Here is a 20,139-nt window from a genome sequence, read left to right as displayed (position 1 = left end):
AAAATATTGTCTTGTCCTAATGATTTATTATAGAATGCTCTAGCATTATTATTTGAATAAAACTAAAAATAAAATGAAACACAAATAAAATTAAAATTATTTTTATTTATTTATTTATTTTTTGAATACTACTAGTATAGGAGGGTATGAATGTCATCTTATTTTTATAATACGTACTCATCTTTATTGTTGTGTCGGCGTCGGCGTCGGCGTTTTTGTCGCAGTAAACAATTCGGAGTCGCTTGTCTCCGCGACTTCAACGCTGTGCCGTGCGTGGTCAATCGACTGGTAATTTTCTTATTCTGTGTTGTGATTTTGCTGAGTCTCAGTTTTTATTTTTATTTTTTATTATTTTTTTTAGAGCAGAAATGGTATTTGTTTGTTTCTTCTATCAATGGAGGTTGGTTTGATTTTCTTGTTTATTCGATCGAGGTTTTATTTATTTTAATCTTCCCTTAACAACTTCTCTTCATCATAAGCATGTATCCTTTTCTATCTAGTTTCATGTATGTGTGATTTCTGTTTGATGATGGAATAGATGCCAAGTTTAGATCTTCTTGGGTGCAAACAATTCCACTTGAGTGGGGACGGAGTGAGTATTAATTAGGGAAAAAAAATGCCAAAGTTTAGAAGTTGGGCTAGGGTTTTGTTCTGTTTCTGTTATATATACAATCACATATGTACTACTATACGTTATATGCTATATCTATTATGTTTATATTTATATGTTTTATGTTCATATCCTACCCTACTTTTTTGCTTCTAATGAAAACAATGGAGTCTACTTTTGAAATTGAGTCTATTTTTGCTATTTTTGAGAGCACTAAATCGGCCCCTTGATTTAGAATTGGAATTGGAGGAATTAAAAAGTAAAATTAAATTTCCTCCAAATCCAAGGCTCCAATTCAGTGCTCGCAAATGTGTATATTTTTCTCTATTTTGCTGAATTATGTGATTTATGAATAGAGTGCATCAAGTTTTGTTTCTGCATTAGACATTGCTAAATTGCAACACAAAGATTTTTTGTGGAAGCCTATTTTTGATTGATTTGGTGTAGATGTATGGGATGTTTAAGTTATAGTGTTTTTGATGGAACTGTTCTTGTGAAGTCTCACTTCAATTGTTTGTCTCTGGCGTGGAACTGATATTGTAGGATTTCACAAAAAATGGATATGGATATGGAGTGGATGATAGCGTGAGTTGTTCGCAAGGTTCAATTAAGAGAGGTGGTGAAGTTAGAGATGGCTCATGGTGTTTACATTTACGGGGAAGCTGTTGTGCTAGCCTGTGACATTGTTGGGAGAGACTCTGATGTTCAGCGGGCTTACATTGATTCATCATCTTCGTCGTCATCACCATCATATTCTTCTTCTTATTCTTCTTCTTCTTCTCATTTAGCTTCGTCTTTCAATTGTAAGGGAGGACTTGTTAACAACCTAGAGGTAATGCTGCAAAAGAAGGCAGTTTAGCTGCTCGAGAAAGCCTGTGAAAGATTGAGGCACACCTTGTCACAAATGTGGATGAGGCTTCCATAGACATGGCTGAATATATGCTGGATAGCCCGCGTGTTGAATTGAATGAAATTAGGAAAGAGAAGGATCATGTCAGCCAAATTTGGATTCCTCGTGTATGTACCCAGTTGCTGTGCTTTTTCTCCCCCCTTTTTTTTGGCTAGACCACTCATTATTTTGAATTAGTATGAGCAAACTTAAAATTAATGTGGTCGGATTTATCTGCGTGCCCATTTTTTTCAGGTAGAGATGGAATTTAAACTTCTAAATTTTGGATGATGTTAGTGTTTTGGATATGTGGAAGGAGACACTGGCATTCCAGCAAATTCCACAAAGAAGGTTGGAGGATATGGACATGTTGAAACGGGTGCACAGAGAGCTTCTCCAACGTCTTGAATTAGAAGCAGCGCAGAAGAAGGTTCCCTCTTCTGAAGAGTTTCAAAAACTTGGTGCCATTTTGACTGACCTCCTATGAAAGTGCCGTGAAATTTTCAAGCAGAACTTAGTTGTTGGCTCAGATACGATAGCAAAGGTGCATATGCTTGTGTCTTTTTCAGCCCCGGCCACCTTTGGCCTTCGCTAGGCTACATTTTCTGTTATTTCCTCATGTTATGATAAAATTGAAGAACGGATTCTGATTTTACCATGGCTGCTGGTGTAGGTGGCGAGCCCTGTGACTGGCATTCCTGTTTCTTGGCTTCTTAACTCTTTCAAGCCGCCGTTGGAGCCTCAAAGCAAAGTTGGCCTACAGTCTGGTTGGACAAGATCATGTCATCAATGCAATCACCAGTGCCTCGTTAAGGCCTAGGCCCGATGGAAGTGCACCTCATCCGATTGGATCATTTCTCTTCCTGTGCTCTCATCTTGGGACTTCAAATCTTTTTGAAACTCTTGCCAAGAACATTTTTGACAGCAAAGACCTGGTAATAAGATTCGACATGTCAGAATATAGCGATTTGCATTCTGTCCAGTGTGACTCATTCTTCCTCAATGTACGCTCAAGGTAGCTTAACTCGGGAATTCACTCTATGCCGACCAATTTCTTATTTTTTGAAAATTATGCTTAAATGGCTTTATTCTTTATTGTTTTCAAAGACTACAACCATGAGGAGCATGGGGTGGGTGGGAAGCTTATAGAGGCTGTGAAGAATAGGCCGTACTGTGTTATTTTGTTTGAGAATGTTGACAAAGCCAATAACTACGCTATTACCATTATTCTTGATATCTTAAGACACGGTGGACTAATTGACAGTCAGGGAAATGTAGTTGACTTCACCAAAACATTGATAATCATGACTTCAGATGTTGGCAAGAATAAGTTACGGCATTCATTTTTGTGATTGTTTGTGGAAGTTTCCAGATCGCCCCATGAAGGATTGGCATCAAGTCTTGACGAACGAACATGTTTGTGGTTTCATCCCTGTTTTGAAAGAGGTAAGATGAGATAGGAAAATAGAGGAACTGAAGATTAATTTGTTTTATTTTGATGGGCATGCTCAGGGCTTCCTATTTATTTATTTTGCTTATATATTGCTTTTTATCTTTTTATGCTATACACCTTCTGCAGGCAAAAAAAAGAGGTTAAAAAATGAGCTGCTTGAACAACTGGATGATGTTATCGTTTTCAATGATCTCTCCTGTTGCAGTTCAATGCTATTGCAAGGCTCAAACTCCTAAATTTAGCAAATTCTGTGAAACAAAATTGCCTCATTGTATACCCTTCTGAAGCTGCATTAAGAAGTATCACTGTTAAATCTTCTTGTACAACAGTAAGTATCTTTCTAATTATTCTCCTTATGAATGTTGATCTTTTGGTTACAAGGAAGATACAGTTTTGCAATCCTTTTGTGTGAGTTATTCCTCCTGGAAAGCCTAGGCTTGGTATCGTTTCGAACCTTGATCCTTCCGAACTGAGTTAAATGTTGATCTTTTGTCATAAAAAACAAACACTGGTCCAACCTATCAAAAACAAAAAGAAAAGAAAAGAACACCTGGTCCTGCATTTTTTATGCATGCCGAGATGAGCCTTCTCTAGTAAGATGATGTTTTGGTTCTAAGTTGCATTATCAAAACACTTGACTAAATAAGCAGTGAATAAGTGTTGAATCTGTTCACTTGGGTTATCAAACAACACGTTAGAGTTTAGGTTCATCTTTATCAATTGCTGCACCACTGTTAAAATCTACATTTGTGTACTCAAGGTCTTTTACAGAAAAAAAATGCTTAGTGTTCTCTATAGCTATTTGTTAATCAAAAGACTTCTTTAGAGACATTATTATGGCTCGACTTTTTTACAGAGTGCATGCTTTGTTGTCAAGCAATTGACATTGGAGAAAGCCTTTTTTTTTTTGCGGGAAAAGATCGATAGTGTTTTAATTTTTGGATGCTATGCTATTTGAAGCTTCTTGTCAACTTACATAGTGAAGGATGGATGAGAATTTGAGCTTGAGAAACACTAAATAGGTTCACAAGCTCATTGTGGATATTTAATGGTGCATTCGGCTAACCGTTTGAAGGCCTTCATAAGTGCGCCCATATTGAATTTTGGCCTTGGAAACATAATTGTTGGATCAGTTTTGACCATCTAACATTTGTTTGCATTGTAAATTTATCACTAGATTGAATTCTTAATTAACGCTTTATTTTCTCAAATATAAGACTAAGACATGTCTCTCGTTTTTTATTTATTTTAACATTTTCTATTGTTTAGTTTAGTTATCAGCTAAAAGTTTTAACTCCATTCATGTTTGAAACTACTTTTTATTACTACTCTTGGTGTAGAACTTCAAGAACAGCCCTAAGTAGCTAAAACTTACAGAATTCAGTGGCTGAAAGTAGGGATGGCAACGGGGCGGATATGGCACAGGTTTGCCTAAACCCATGACCGCCCCGTTTAATTATTGACAATCACATACCCGACCTGCACCCGGAACAGGCTGAAATCTCATAGTCCATCCCCGCCACGCTTGGAAATGATGGTACCCGTGCCCACCCCGCCGAGGCATTTTTTTTAATTGTGGCCTTAAAACTCACACCACTGATCTTTGACGGTAGAAAAGAATGGAGGCTTCCTGAACATAATCAAATCCACACTACTGATTAATGTGGCAATAGATTTTTAGATTATTACCAATCAGAATATTTTTTTTTTTGATAAGTGCCAATCAGATTATTACCAATCGTCTTTATCATCAAATTCATATATTGCCCTGTACCTTGAAAATTTAGAGCATCTGTTCTTAGATTCTTTCTTATTCCATATCTACTAGCTATAGATCATCTGATATGTTTTCTTCAATAATCATCTGATATCTACTAGGAATCCTGACCTTGTTTCGTGGGTTTGACGAAAGAGGCGAAGAGTGAGGGGGCCATCTGAGAGAGACGAAAAGATCTTACCAGGGACGATGAAGTCGAATTGCCGATCTCTTAGTTGTCCGGAGAGTGGTGACTGCTTGAGGGTTTGGTCTTTGGTGACTTGCAAGAGTTTTCGAGATTGAGATGTGCCACCGTGAGTGATTGTTTTGTGGTGAGGTGAGGGACTGGACTTGGGGTACTTTAGGTTACAAGTTTTAACTTACATATATATAATAATAATAAAGAGTATATATATGGCGGGGCGGGCGGGGTTTTATCAAGCCCCGTCCCTGCCCCGTAACCTGAGACTGGTTTTCTTTTCTCCCCTATACCCTCCCCTACAGGGCATAAACCATTCCCACACTTGTGAAATTAGGGGCGGGATGGGGCGGTTCAAATTGCCTTCCCTAGCCGAGAGTTCAAACAAAAAGGGCTGAAATTTGGAGGTTTGATTGTAGAAATGCAGAGAAATCAAGGAGAGAAGAAATAGAATAAGAGCACCCTATTGGAATCACACCAACAGGTCTAGGCATCACACCTAGCGAAGGTCTCACACCTTCATATTTTGTGAATAACTCACAAAGAAAGTTCATAAGATATTTTTATTCATTCATTCACCGATCAGCTAAGCTTACACTACATTTATTTATAGGATTCTGCTCATGCCTCTTAGAATAACATGGAGCTTAACTTGTGACTTTTGATCTTATCTCATAATTGAAGAAATCAATAAACTTGCAACTCTTCCAATTCCTAACCCATGACTTAAAAACAAATAAAAACTGCCTTATTTGCATCATAATGCCCACTAAACTCATAAATGATGCAACTTGAAAAAATACCCAATTATTCAAGACTCCAAGTGGATCCACATCATCTAAAACATGCCAAATTGAGTCTTAGAATCCTCCTTTCCGCACCTTTTGTACACATTTAAAGATTGCTGCCATTGATCTCCATCAACTCTATTCCTGGGATTCATTTTCCTGATGGAAGCCGAGGGCGAAGTTTCCCAACATCCATCTATAGGATTTGTAAAGTTCTCATACTTAAACAATCATGTAGATGTTGCAACTTACTAGTTTTTATATGTACACATATGTAGGCCCAAATATTTGTATATATAAATGCACACACATGCATCTATATTTAAAAAGGAGCATAGGTACATGGAATTGAAGTTTCATAAATATATCTCTATAACAACAGCAAAAACCAAAGCCTTTCCCCAATTATTTCGGATCGGCTACATGAATCCTATGTTTCCATTCTACCCTATCAAAGGCCATGGCCTCAATCAAACTATAATATTTCTTATTTTTATTTTTCTGCTGGGCCCACAAAGCACTAACTTATTACATTGTTATATCATCTTTTGGCTGATCATTTTTCCCCCAAAAATCGTGACCAAGCTTTCTCTCACTACCAGAACTCTCTATCTCTCTATATCTACATCATTAAGGCCTTGATTTCTCTCTCGTTTTTGAGAGATTTTTTGGTGCTGTTTGCGGCGAAACGGAAAGCTCGGCGAGATTTTCAAGTTGATGTAAGCAATTTCATCTTTGGCCAACCAGAGAATTTTCAAAAATTGGGCTTGGAATTAGGGTTTTTGCATCTAAGTGAGGTAGGGGTGCTCTAATTCATGTTTTCTTTGATCTTTTGTGAATTTTCCCCCTTTAATTTGATTATAAGCATGTTTAATTTTAGCAATTTTGCCTATATTGTTATGATTGTATGTAACTAAGGTGATGGATGTATTATATGTGTTAATTGAACCTATGATTATGATTATATACTTGGTGGTGAAGATACATGCTTAGTATTGATATTTTAGATGCCCCATGATTTTTAATTGTTAAGAAAAGTAATGTTGAAGTTATGAAAATAAATATTATGATTTTTCCTTAATAATGTGATCGTGATTTAGATGGAATGTATTGGATTTATTTTAAATTTTTCTTGAAAAATTGCCATGATGCTAGATATATGATGTGTATCTATATGTGTGTTATGTGTAAATAATATATGTGCGTATGATTTGTTGATTGGATATGGAAAGCATGCTTTTGTGATTATGTTGAATTAAAGCATGCTATAAATTCATGAGAAAATTATTCTTTATTATGAAATGTTGTTAAGGTTTAATGATGTGAAAATTATGGTAAATTGTGAAGCATGAAGTATTCATGCATCTATTGGGAAAGAAAAAAAAAAAGAAAAGGGAAAAGTATTTTTTTTAAAACCAATGAAATTGTTTTAGGGAAACGTTTTCGAAAGTGTTTGTGAAAACCGGACGCCTAGGAGGCGCTTAGTGGTCCGTGGTGTTAGTGTGATCTAGAGGGGGTTAGAGAGAGACTCTAGTGTGGTTGAGCTACCCAGACGACGCTATGGAGGTGCCATGTGGTTGAGGAAAACTAGCCAACCCCTCTCTCGTGATGCCTTGGAGGTGCCTTGGGTCGGATTATACTAACAATTTGGAAGTTGAAACGGAAATGTTTCGGAAATGGGGAGCGACATGAGCATGGCATTGCACTTCATTGGCATACATGATGAATTTGTGACTTGGATGACATTTGTGTTTATATTGGATGTTGTGGTTATGGTTTACATCCCCGGTACAATATGATCCCGTTCTCTTGTCTTTTATTCTATACGTAGATTCACGGGGTCATAAGAGGTGTGTCTTAGACACTTCCTACTAAGCTTAAGCTCACTCCATTATTAACATTTTTCAAGATACGGAAGGGAAGTGGCGGACGATGCTTCTCCACAGGTTTTGACGGGTTAGTGAACTGTTTTTGACATATTTTATGGCTATGATCCCATTATTATTATTATTATTATTAATCGTATTATGTATCGACATAGGAAACGATGTTAGTGCCCTTAGTTGACCTCGGGTTCGGATAAGGACCCGGTTAGCGATTTGGACCCTCGGGTTCGGGTCGTTACACAAACCGCATGATACTATATTCTTCCTTACGAACTCTAAGGCCATTCTGCTCTATATAGATGGACATAAATAGCCACGTGTCACATTTACTTTTTAGAGAAGCATGCAAACATACGTTGGTGTGTGTTACGACAAATGTTAATTAATTGACATGTTGTCTGCACATGCATAGGTACATGTACACACGCTGCTCATGAGTCTGTTCATGGATTTATACGTCCATATGTATATGTGTACAATATATACATCATTTGAATACCTGCAGATTAAGTTTACAACTGCAGGCATACAATGGAGAAGTAGGAAAAATAGTGCTTTCATGTAAATGAGTTCTGAATGTATTATAATCTGGACTGAAAGTTATGACAATCTAGCAGAATTATCTATAATTTGTTCCAACAAAATTCTAAAAAGTAAATTATTTGTGTCTAATAAATTGGTAGTAGGATAACTGATAGCCGAGATATGATAGGCTAGAATCATGGGATTTCATTTTATTTAAAAATATGTCCAGGCATAGAATATGCAATGATTTTATTCAGTTTCCTTTCTTGTAATATTAACATGTTCTCTTTTTAGTATATAAATACCAGAGCCGTGAATGAGTGTTTAAGCCTCATTCAAGTCTTTATGTATTATTATTCTCATTCAAGCAATCAAGCCTTTACACATTTCTCTTCTATTCCTTCTATCTTGTGTTTCTTCTATAACAATTGTAGATGTCATCAATCATGAAAGAAATCAAGGAGAAACAAAGAAATTTAAATGGAATTGGTAGCAGTTACTTATTTTTCCTAAAAATTTGGTTCCGTTTAATTTGTTTATCTATTTTGTTTATTTTTATTTGAGGAATTTGGCTCTTTGCTGGGTTTTCATCTCCGTTAACTAGAAAACGTCTTATGCAAAGTGATTTATTTTTGGGAATGATCTCTGGAGGGATTATGGGGATGCCCTCCATTACCACAAAAAATGGAAAAAGAAAAGGACATATGTTGGAGGAAACGTTTCTTACTTATGACTACAATTCAACAATTTTGAGAAGCATAACACGCCTTTTCTGCAATTTCTTTTTGCCATTTTTTTTAACTTACCCAAGTGAATTCCTTTCCTTACTTTCCTTCTAATGAAGTTAATTTCTTGCTTTTCTGTTGATATTTATATTTTGTATTCCACCCCCACCTACATAGTCTTCAACCATCTCACACGTACGTCTGCCCTCTGTAGTACTGCAATGAAAGCATGCTAGAATCACATTCACTACAGTGACATATGCATACAAGTTTTATGTGCTGTTTGATAAAATTGAATTTTAAGGGTTGAATTTTTTTAATTTTTAAGTAATTTGCAAACATAAAATCCGTTAGAAATTGTCTGATTAGTATGGATAACTGAAGACTCGAGCTATTCATTTTATAGTTTACCCTATAATTAATTACATTTGGACAAGGGACCAAAATATCATAGTTGAGCATGCCAGATATTGACACAATCCTATTCCTACCCAACGCTCAATACAAAACCTCTAGCAGTAAATTTGCTACATGATCAATAAATTGATGATGCTAGTGTACACAAAATATGAGAAGCAGAACTACAATTATATGTGTGATTCATCATATGATTGGCTTTTCTAAAGTATTTAAATGAAGTTTGGTTAAATGACGTAAGTATCATAATTCAACATGCCAAAAATCAACACAAACCTACCCAACATTCAATACAAAACCTCTTGCTGTAAACTTATTATATGATCAATAAATCACATTACTGTGCAGTGTGCACAATATCAGAATGTATGATTTATTGTTACAATTGGCACTGTTAACCTGTAATATTGTAACTGGATTATTACTTCTAGAATTGCATTAGCCTATTAAAAAGCAAAAAAGGAAAAAAGCTATTGTATTGAGATTTTATTTATTTTTTCCTTTTGTTTTAAAACAAAAGGGAAAAATATGAAAGAATAGTGAATAGTTGGATACAAGATACCTAACAAGAGTTTGTAAAAAGCAATTAGGCATACTTATTAAGGAATTTAGAACAGAAGTGTATCTAAGAACCTGTTGAACTAAGGATGTAGAATATATATACATATAATATTCAGAAAACATATTTTTTGCTCTTCGGATTTGAACCCCTGTTTACATGTTTGATAGCCCGAGCATTTTACTGCTGCACTAGACAATGGCCCCAAGAGTTTTCCAAGACTCATGAACCACGCTTTGTACTTGAATTTATTCTAAGGAGCACAGACACTCCTCTAAGGGGTGTTGTGGGGCATTGGACGTGGACACATGTGGGAGATGCCCTGGAACTTACATACTACCTCCGTTCCACTTTAAATATTGGCTTCGGGAACCGTGACTCACAATTATGAGTCACCGTTCCCGAAGCCGACATTTAAAGTGGGACAGCGGGAGTATATTTTTGCCTGGTTGAACACGGTTGGGACATGGTGGAGACATGTCGAGAACACTTTTGTGACAAATTGGGGTTTTTTTTGTTGTTGCAATTATTATTATTATTATGAAAAAGGTGTTCTAATGCAATTGTAAAACATAGTATGGGTTAGGAGAAAAATTAATATAAGGTTTTAGAAAACAAAACAATTATTTAGCTTTAAGCTCCAAATTAGTGATTAAAATTGTGATAATGTTGGTAAAATGAACAAAAATCAATTATATATTAATATTGTGATACATTGTTATTTTATTGATGTATCACAATGTCCATATTGTGTCGTAGTTGTGTCCATGTTTCATTGGTCCCATCCTAATACTTTTGCGTGAATCATGCAGACGCATGTTTATAGGATCAGTGCCCTTTGATTAGGGTGGTATATTGAGGAAAAAATAGTTAACAAAGAGGGTTAATAAGGGTCTTTCTATTTCTTATACATTATAAGACTCTTTTCACGTAGCACATTCAGCTTTTAGTGATAAGTGAAGCCCCTATCAATTAAAATTTAGAACTTTTTTGTGGAATTTGTTTGTTTAAGTGATACCTAAATAACATTATCAAACACACAATTGATCGAGAAACCACTTAATTTATTCATTTTTAAGTACTTAATTGGATTATCAAACATCTTATAAATATTTAGAGTTCTAGTTCACTTTCCTTTCTGTAGGTGTTTAATCTAATGGACAAATTTTACTGTCTCCTATCATGTAACAGGTAGGTGGAGCAGCTATGAGGATATGGCTAGAGAAGAATGTTGCTCCTGTGCTTCTTGAGATGCTATCTGAGAACAAAATAAATGCTACACCAACCATTTACATTGATGTCCTTGTTGGAACGGATGAGCTGTCTTACAGAATGGAGAATAGTAGAGGTTTAGTGGGTGATAATGTTTTCAATCGGTTCAAAGAATCTTCAATAGAATTGAGACTTCTGTACTTGAAGGAGAAGGAATATAACGACATGCAACACGTACTGATGACGGGGCACAGATGGTGACTCAATTCAACATGCAAGAATACAGTGATCCTGATTCATTTTTTCAGCTGATGGGTGGAGCCTTTTGCTTCCCATTGTGTGTGAGATTGACATAGTTGTTTGTTCAAATTTATAATATCAATTCTTTTTAATTATGCACACCTTTGTTTGTATTACTCCACATGTATGATTTGAAAAGTACTTTGTGGCATTTTTAGGCATGCTAGCCATGAGTAACATGGTTTGGCGCTCCCTGAGGCCGTTAAGACAAGGCCATATCGCGTTGTCCTCCTTGATCAGGTTGAAAAGGCCCAAGCTTCTGTTTTTAGTGCTCTCCTTTCAGTGCTTGACCATGGTACATGAAGATGTGAAGTTGGACGAGTAGTCAATTTATGTGACACTATTGTGATTGTTATGTCGGATTTGGGAAACAAGCGTATACTTGCCGGCCTTGTTGGACATGCTTCTCAAGATACTGTTCAAGAAGGTGACCTCGAACAGGTGATTAACTAGAAAAGAGCAAAGTTGTACTTCAGGATGGAAGTGATTGTTTGATTTTATAATGTTGTCATATTGTTTGGTGAAAGAATGATTTACTTATTAACGTGGTTTGACCACACTATCGTATATAAATACTCTATGGTATATACATGTATATATTAGCGCATATTACTATATGTAGGTCTATGTTCCTATGTCTGCTTTTATATTTATATGCACCCATGATTGTTTAAGTTGTACTTCTCGATGGAAGTGATTTGAGTCTGAGTTTGATTTTATTTATTTATGAGTATCATACTGTTTGGTAAAAGAGTGCTTAATTTATCCTGGTTTGACCACACTATCATATATAAATAATCTATGTTATATACATATACATATACGTCTATAGGTGGGCATATGTGTATATGTCTGCTTCTATATATATTTGTGTCCATGATTGTTCATGTAAACATCATGTCCATAGACGCCACCATATGAACCCATTTATATATACAGGAGTCTATGTGCTTACAAAAACAATTAATTAATTTATCATGGTTTCCCCCCACTACAATACTAATATACTATATATTGATACATAGCCTTATACAACATTATACATACATGTATGTATATGGAATCCTATATGTACAGATGTATGCGTGTAAATTTGCACCTATTGTTTATATATATAGTCACTGACATACATTATGCATTCATATATATATGAATACATTGGTCTAGTCTGCTTGGATGGGTTTATATTCTAAAAAGACAATTTATAAGGAAGAAGGAGCATTTAGATTTATGCCTAAAATGTACTTACAGGAAGGACAAAAGAATGCTATACTTAATTTATCCAAGTTTGACCACACTACCATATAATACATAAATGTATAAATAGACCAATATCTACATATATGTATCTATACGTGCATCTATATATATTTGCCCATAAATACATATATGCACCCATATAATTTTTTGTGGATACATCATTTATACAGACATACCATATGCACATATTGGTCTATATGCTCAAAATTACTCTTTATATGCACTTATTTAGCTGTATTGATGCCTATATCTGACATGTGCCTTTATGTATATAGACTTGTATGTACCATGAATGCTTTCATATGTGCCTGCAACTGATTCACATACATTCAAATGTATGCCTCTACATATATCTATATACACACAGAAACCTAATTATGCTGATGGCATGCACTTCAATATATGCACACACTTGTATATGAATGTGCAGTACATGAGCCTGTAGGCCTGTACGTGTGTGTATTTCAGGTGCACTTTGAGGAAACATATTTCCATATTGTGTTGAAGTCACGTTTCAGAAGATGCTTAATCCATAACTTTCTGCTTACAAAAATTTGGCTGGACTAAAAAAGAAATTACATGGTGAATCGTTTGTACTTGCACTTGACCAAGCTTGCCATTTGTTTCTTGATGGTCATCACTTTCTTTGGTTGTGTCAGGGAGGAAGACTTTTCAGATTTGAGTTGCTGAATCAGATAGATGAGATTGTTATATTTAATCCATTCGCTCGTGAGCAGCTGAGAAAATTTTCCAGGCTACCTTTGGGGGCTGGTAGTCATCTAGAAATGGGATCATATACTCTATTTCCATCAGCACTCTCCTCTCTGTTTTCAAGGTTCAGCGATCCAGTAAGTATTCATTCGCATTGAACCTTGTATCTTTGATTTTGTTTTTGTACTTAGTTTCATTTAATTTCTTGCCATTTTGGTTGTGTGAACAGCAGGCTGAATTATTTGTAATTTTGTTTTTAGTTTGTTGAAAGGACAAAAGCCGAGTTCGTAGTGTTATCCCAACTATCAAAGAGGCTGATTGGGAGCTGCAACCTTTGGTGTATTTGGTAGCTACCAAATTTTGCACATATATATATATATATACACACCAGCTTTTATTTAGAATTAGGCTTTAGGAGTTGGGATTGAGAAATGTAGAGATGTGTATTGAGACTCTGAAATTGATCTTCCAAGGGTAAGCCCTTGTGTCTTCTCGACCATATTATATAAAATTTTCCACGTTAGCCCAAAAAATAAAAAATAAAAAATCTGAAATTGATCCACCTGTGGTTTCATATTACCTTCTTGTTGATGTTTCTGAAATATTATTTTTATTTCAGGTAAATGAGTCAGTTCATTCTTACCCCTGGAGAAAACAAAAATGTCTTCTTGTGAACTAGTGAAACTTAAATTGTCTGTCTTCAAATTGGTGCTTATAAGATTCAAGTGTAGTTCGTTCATTCTTTATTAAAGTCACAACCTTTGTCTACCCACTAATTATAATTAGTATCCTAGTAATCTTAAGTGTTTCCAGTTAGGTTAATATTCCACACACATATGTATAGGCTCAATTGGAAGAGAAGTTATACTAGCTGAATTAATGGTGCTAATATTTGATACACCTATGGGGAATTCTAGGAGAGAGAATCTTGAAATTTTATCAAAACACTTACAAAATTCTGAAAAATGACATTCGCAAAATATATAATAAAATATTAAAAAGTTTCAGTAATAGTGAAGTAAAATGTGCATGAATTAGTTAACAACTAAAAATATGTAGGAGCGAAACCTCGGATATCCCGGATTATCCAAAAAAAAAAAAAAAAAAAACTAAAAAAACTAAAAATATGTCATAAAATCCTTATTTCAAAATTTCTCAAACTTTATATAATGTTATTATGCTAGTACATATATATGATTAATATTTCTTATTTATTCCCTTGGTCTCAAAATAATTTTTTTTTCTTTTCTTTTCGGACTATTCCAAAATATTCGTCTTACTTAAAAAAGTTTGAACAAGATATTCAGTCTCTTCATCAATACCCTTGAAATTAAAAAAAAAAAAAAAATTCAAACATAATTATACATATTTTCAAACTTGAATTGAAAGAGTAATTTAATAATTTTTAAAAGGGACATGAGATGTTCTTTTGAAAATTTCTACTCTTTAAAAAATATATATATTTTTTAAATAAATTATTATATGATCCCAAATTATTCATCACTTGACACCAAAATAAATTTCTCAAAAATATTTAAACTTTATTAGTTTATTCACTTTTTTACTTAGCTATTAAGCGGTGATTGACTAAAGAGTAAAGACTATTGATTGCAACATGTAATAATTTCTCTCTATTTTAATGACGAAGGGACTAACTGGGATCAAATAGAATATTAAAGTACAAAATTTTGTATTATATGCTGCATTTTTCAAGATGTTTTTTTTTTTAGCACAACATTTTTCAAGGTTGATACACCACACAATGCACTCAAATACTCAATACCCTTTACACACACGCGCACACACACACACAAACTATGTACCTGTACCTGCAGGCTGCAGCTTTAAAAAAAAAAAACCTGCTGGACGCAGCTTTAAAGGTGCTCATTGCATTTCATTTCATCAACACCTTGGTTGGTTGACTGATGGAGCTCTTTCTTTGCATTTTCATTTAAACTGCGACGTCTCAGTTCATTGCCAGATCTCTGAAACCCTAGTTTCATTCTCACTACTTCTCATCTCTCACAGTCTCATTGATCCAACTCACTCCTTCCTCCTCTCACACACACACACCCTCTCCTATACATCAATGGCTTACCAGAACGGAGGTCTTAGGGATTTGCTAAGAGACGACGGCGGTGGTTTTCTTCCGGTGATAGTTCGGGTGATTCTCAACCGACAACACCTACCACACTACAACCTCACCTGCTCCATTTATGAAGCCCCTCCCGCTATAACCCAACCAGATGCGGCAGATGCGGGGAAGTCATCCAAGAAGGATTGTGGAGGTTGACCAGCGCGGAATGTTGTCACAGTTTTCACCCAGAATGTGTGAGAAAAATGAAGACAGAGGTGATGAGCTGTGGGGATTGTGGTGACATTATCAGGATTCCTGCTCTGATTCTAAACTTGGGTGAAAACGGTGAGTGTTCTCAATCTTTAATTCATAACTGTCTTTACATCTACATCTAATTTCTCATATATATATATATATATATATTATTGTTCTTTTTATACAGTAGCTGAGATTGCTGCTCGTTTAGATCAACGCCCACCGATTCCGGCATGATGATGACCTCGCAGAGTAACTTGATGGATAATTTTGTTGTTCACCAAGATTTGAACTCCTGTTCTTCAGTTCTTAATTGCTCACACATTTTTTGTTGTTTTGATATGAGGTTTATATTGTTGATTTGTGGCTTAGGTCTAACTTGTATGTTAATGGATATGGATTTTGGGTTTATGTTTTTGATTTCAAGTACCTCCATGGTTTAGGACGTTAATTTTAGGTTTATAATTTGGATTTTAATTACTCTCAACTGGTTGGTTTGTTTACTCTTCACGATGAAGAAGATGCCTTATCTGGTTGTGCTTTTGTCTTTTGAGCAGTAGCTCCTTCCATATTTATCCATTTTATTGCCCCTAAATTTGTCACTTCTTTGACTACTAATTTATGAATATAGTTGTTACAATTTTCAACTTTATTTGGTAGGCCACATAAATGAACAACAGGGTAAATAAATCATGTACTTTGTCAGTGTGTAATTGCAAAAAAACAGAGTGAAAAATTGTAATAAAGAAAGAAAAAAGTGTTGGTATTGAAAGAAAGATTGGGTGGTTGACTTTTTGCTTTGATTTTGCTTAAATATTGGGAGTTTGTTTGAGATTTTTAGTATGTTTGAATTAAAATCAAATGCATACTTAAACTAATAAAGTACGATTTCAGGACCAAAATTTCTTGTCTTTTTATTGATTAAACTAACAATAGTATATGTGGTTCAATAATGCCCCAATAATTTTGCAGTTAAGACATTTTTTTTTTTTTTTTGATAAACTAGGGTCAAAGAAGAAATAGCCAAGTTTATCATGTTTTTTCTTTCATTGTATCTGGCATTATATGAACTTGTTCAGGTGTTACTGCAACCAGCTTGAACTATTGAACATATATGTATCTTTATATGTGAATGCATTAATTTGCGTAAGTGTGTGCACTAATCGCTCTTGGGGTTTTCATTCTTAGTTGGAGTTTGATCTATTAATTAATTTTCAAATTGCATTATATTAGTATGATCTATCACTTATTGTACTGGTATGTGAATTCAGTTATATTACTTGGAATTCCTTTTAAGGCCTTGTTTGTGGGTTGATTAATTCTTCAAGAATGGTTTTCTGCATTTCAACACCTTTTCTTTGGATGGTGCCAACACAGACTATATTTCTAGCACTAGAATTTAAGATTGGAATTTGTGCTGCCATTTTTTTAATAAAATTTTGGCTTGTGATTTGTGGGTTCTGATTGTTTCTTCATTCTCATTAATTTATTGATTTATGCAATTATGTTTTGAAATTGCCATGAAACTTGCAGGGAGACAAGCATTGGCTTCATGTAAGTAGGAGTTGAAGATGAAGGAATAGCTAGTAGACTTTTGAAAGGTTTCAAGAGAGTTCTCTTTATGGTTTTTTAGATATACGTTTGTAATTTTACTTTATTTTATGAATTGCTGTGCACTTTGTTGCATATGGATTATAGAATTGGTGATATTGTCCAAGATCATATATGCAATACTAAAGAATTTGGCTTCTCTGTTTCAATGAAACCAAATTACAAAGCAAATTGAATGTTGTCTGGTGCTTGGCATGCATTTGTTGTGAACTAGTTTTAAATGGGTCTTTTTATTTTTATTTATTTATTTATTTTTTTATCCTTGTGGGATTGTCTGCATTTGTTATATTTTTGTGAGAATAGTATTTGGTAATAGGGTGGAACTATTGAATGTTCACTAGATGCAGCAGACACCATGGGGACGCATATGGTATCAACTCATTTCTTACAGTATATTATTTGCATTCGGTGTCAACCAAGGGCGGATCCTGGGCTTTGGTGGTCTCAAGCCCACTAAAAAAAATTCTGTTCCTACAGCCATTTATAGCCCAATAAAAAAATTTATTACTAGTATTAGCCCACCAAAATATTTCCGAATCCACCCATGGTGTCAACTTTTCATTTTTGGTGAAATATGCTCCATGATCTCAACTTTTGAGGAGATTATACTCCTTTCATAGGCATTAAATCAATATCTTTGTCCATTTGAAGAGGATGTGGTCCGCCATTGAAGAACCACAAAAAGAAAATACGGATGACCAACAAAATTCATAAAACCAAAGCTCAAATCAAGCAGTTATAGTTATATGTAAAATCTGAGATTTTTTTTTTAAAAAAAAAAAAAGAAAAGAAAAACATATAGAAATATTTTGCCATCCAAATGCATCAATCACCCATACACACACACCAAAAAATAAAAATAAAATAAAATAAAAAACTCTAGATTTCATGACATTAAGTTTTACATTTTATCCAGCAATTTGTAGCTTTTATATATTTCCGTTATGAATGCTTGAGAAAACAGAAGCTTCCACGAGGACAAGATAACAAGAGGACGAGTAAATAAGAAATTAACGGATGTAACTCTAGCTTTTCACTTTGATGGGCTGTGGTGAGATGCAACTCTTGGTATTTCCTCCAAAACCTACAGATAAAGTGTAAAGGAAGTATCCAATAATTTTTAATATAGTTTATGGAATTGAAATATTTCCACCGCTAGCAATGGTAAACTTGATTAGATATATACTAAACAATAATGAATTAAGTCGAATATACACACACATATGTAAGTTTAATTATAACTAGCTCGATGGAAGTAAATTAAGTAGTAGTTTGATCAATCAATTTCTAAAATTATTGCAGTATTTTAGCTTAGCTAGCCCATGGTCGGTTCGCAAATGCCCTACGCACAGTAACTCCCTGTTTGGTAATATTTTCAAAATTTTTTTTTTCCCGTTTGGCAACTCTATTTTTACTTTTCGCATTTCAAAACTTTTGAAAACTAGTTGTCATTTCCTTCACAATTTCTACAACTCCAAAATGAAACTTTGATTTTCAGTTTTGGTTTTCAAATAATGTTAATTATTATTTTATTATTTTTCAAAATTAGAGAAGTATTATTTTATTATTTTTCAATTATACTCGAATAGTAAATAAAATTTTAAAAATATTTTATTATGCTAGATTAGTAAAATTAAAAAAGTTGTTTTATTATTTTTCAATTATACTTGAATAGTAAATAATATTTTATTATTTTTAAATTATTACAAATAGTAAATATAATTAAAAAAATATTTTATTATACTTGAATAATAATATTAAAAATGTTATTTAGTATTTTATTAATTTTCAATTACTCAAATAGTTAATAATATATTATTTTATTAATTTTCTAATATATTCAAATAGTAAATAATTTTTTTAAAAAACTATTTTATTATACTAGAATAGTAAAATAAAAAATATTATTTTATAATTTTATTAAAATTTCTAATTATACGCGAATAGTTAATAACATATTATTTTATTATTTTTCAATTATACTTAAATAGTAAATAAAAGTCATTTAAAAAAAAAAAAATACCAAACATATTTTATCTTTTAAAAAATTCAATAGTAGATGTATGTTACCAAACTGTTTTGGTAACGACAAAAAGAACAGCACAACTTTTCAAAGCTTGTCATTTTCACGAAAATGAAAGCACAACAAAAAATAAAAACTACAACATTACCAAAAAGGACTTAAATCACTCACTTTTGCCATGCAAGCATATATTAGATGAAATATGTTTCTCACTCCGGACCCACAGAACAATCCAAATCATATGAATACTGATTTAAACATATAAAACCCAAAACCCTCCAAATCACCACCACCCATTTTGCTCCACTACCCCCTATCTCTCGAGCTCTTTGGTTTTATTCAGACCCGAACCATACTCCACCACCGCCATGTCTCTAATTAACAAAGACGAATCTTCTCTCACATAGTAGATCTCGATTGCCGAAAATGGTTTAGTTAGGTTTTCTTCCTCTTTGGGTTTTGTAATATAGCGAAACCACGCGCACAAAAGAAATCCACTCTCAGAATTAGGAGTTTCCGATTCACACACACACAACACACACACACTTTCTATATTGGAAATGGATTTAATAATCGGAGGAATCTCGAGTTTACTTGAAGCTTTGCCCATGAAACTACTGCGAGTGGTTCACAATTGGGTCACAAACCAAAACTACCCTATGTGCCTCCCATATGTATTTGATTTTGTCTGGGTGAAGAATATAATTAACCCTTCTGTGCTTCCCCAGTGTCCCTTGTGTTTTTACCCGTGCCTATTCCGGAGGAGCCTGAGGATGAAGACGAGCATGTTCTCTCAATTCCGATCCTGATCTATTAGACGTTGTGTGACTACTTTGGGTTGGTTATCAAAGATGATGCCTGGCAATACACTTCACGAGTGTGT

General features: G+C 34.2%; 1 long non-coding RNA gene across 9 annotated transcripts; it reads left to right on the top strand.

The window, feature by feature from the left end:
- The first annotated feature begins 187 nt into the window (after positions 1-187).
- On the top strand, positions 188-17,404 carry LOC132308061 (uncharacterized). Of its 9 annotated transcripts, none has more exons than XR_009482377.1 (11): positions 188-592; positions 1,154-1,627; positions 1,755-2,043; positions 2,173-2,514; positions 2,872-2,945; positions 3,079-3,280; positions 10,999-11,356; positions 11,478-11,760; positions 13,239-13,427; positions 13,551-15,712; positions 15,810-17,404. It is a non-coding gene; the product is annotated as an uncharacterized LOC132308061 (long non-coding RNA). The 9 variants fall into 9 exon arrangements; XR_009482374.1 differs by having other exon boundaries at positions 2,607-2,945; XR_009482372.1 differs by adding an exon at positions 6,298-6,492 and having other exon boundaries at positions 2,173-2,945.
- Positions 17,405-20,139: the final 2,735 nt, after the last annotated feature.

This window comes from Cornus florida, unplaced genomic scaffold (assembly GCF_030987335.1).
Source record: "Cornus florida cultivar Cherokee Brave unplaced genomic scaffold, ASM3098733v1 CherokeeBrave_3.0.0_Hap2_Chr01, whole genome shotgun sequence".
NCBI classification, from domain to species: domain Eukaryota; kingdom Viridiplantae; phylum Streptophyta; class Magnoliopsida; order Cornales; family Cornaceae; genus Cornus; species Cornus florida.
The sequence above is the reverse complement of the archived record's forward strand: the minus strand, read 5'-3'. Positions and strand labels throughout refer to the sequence as shown.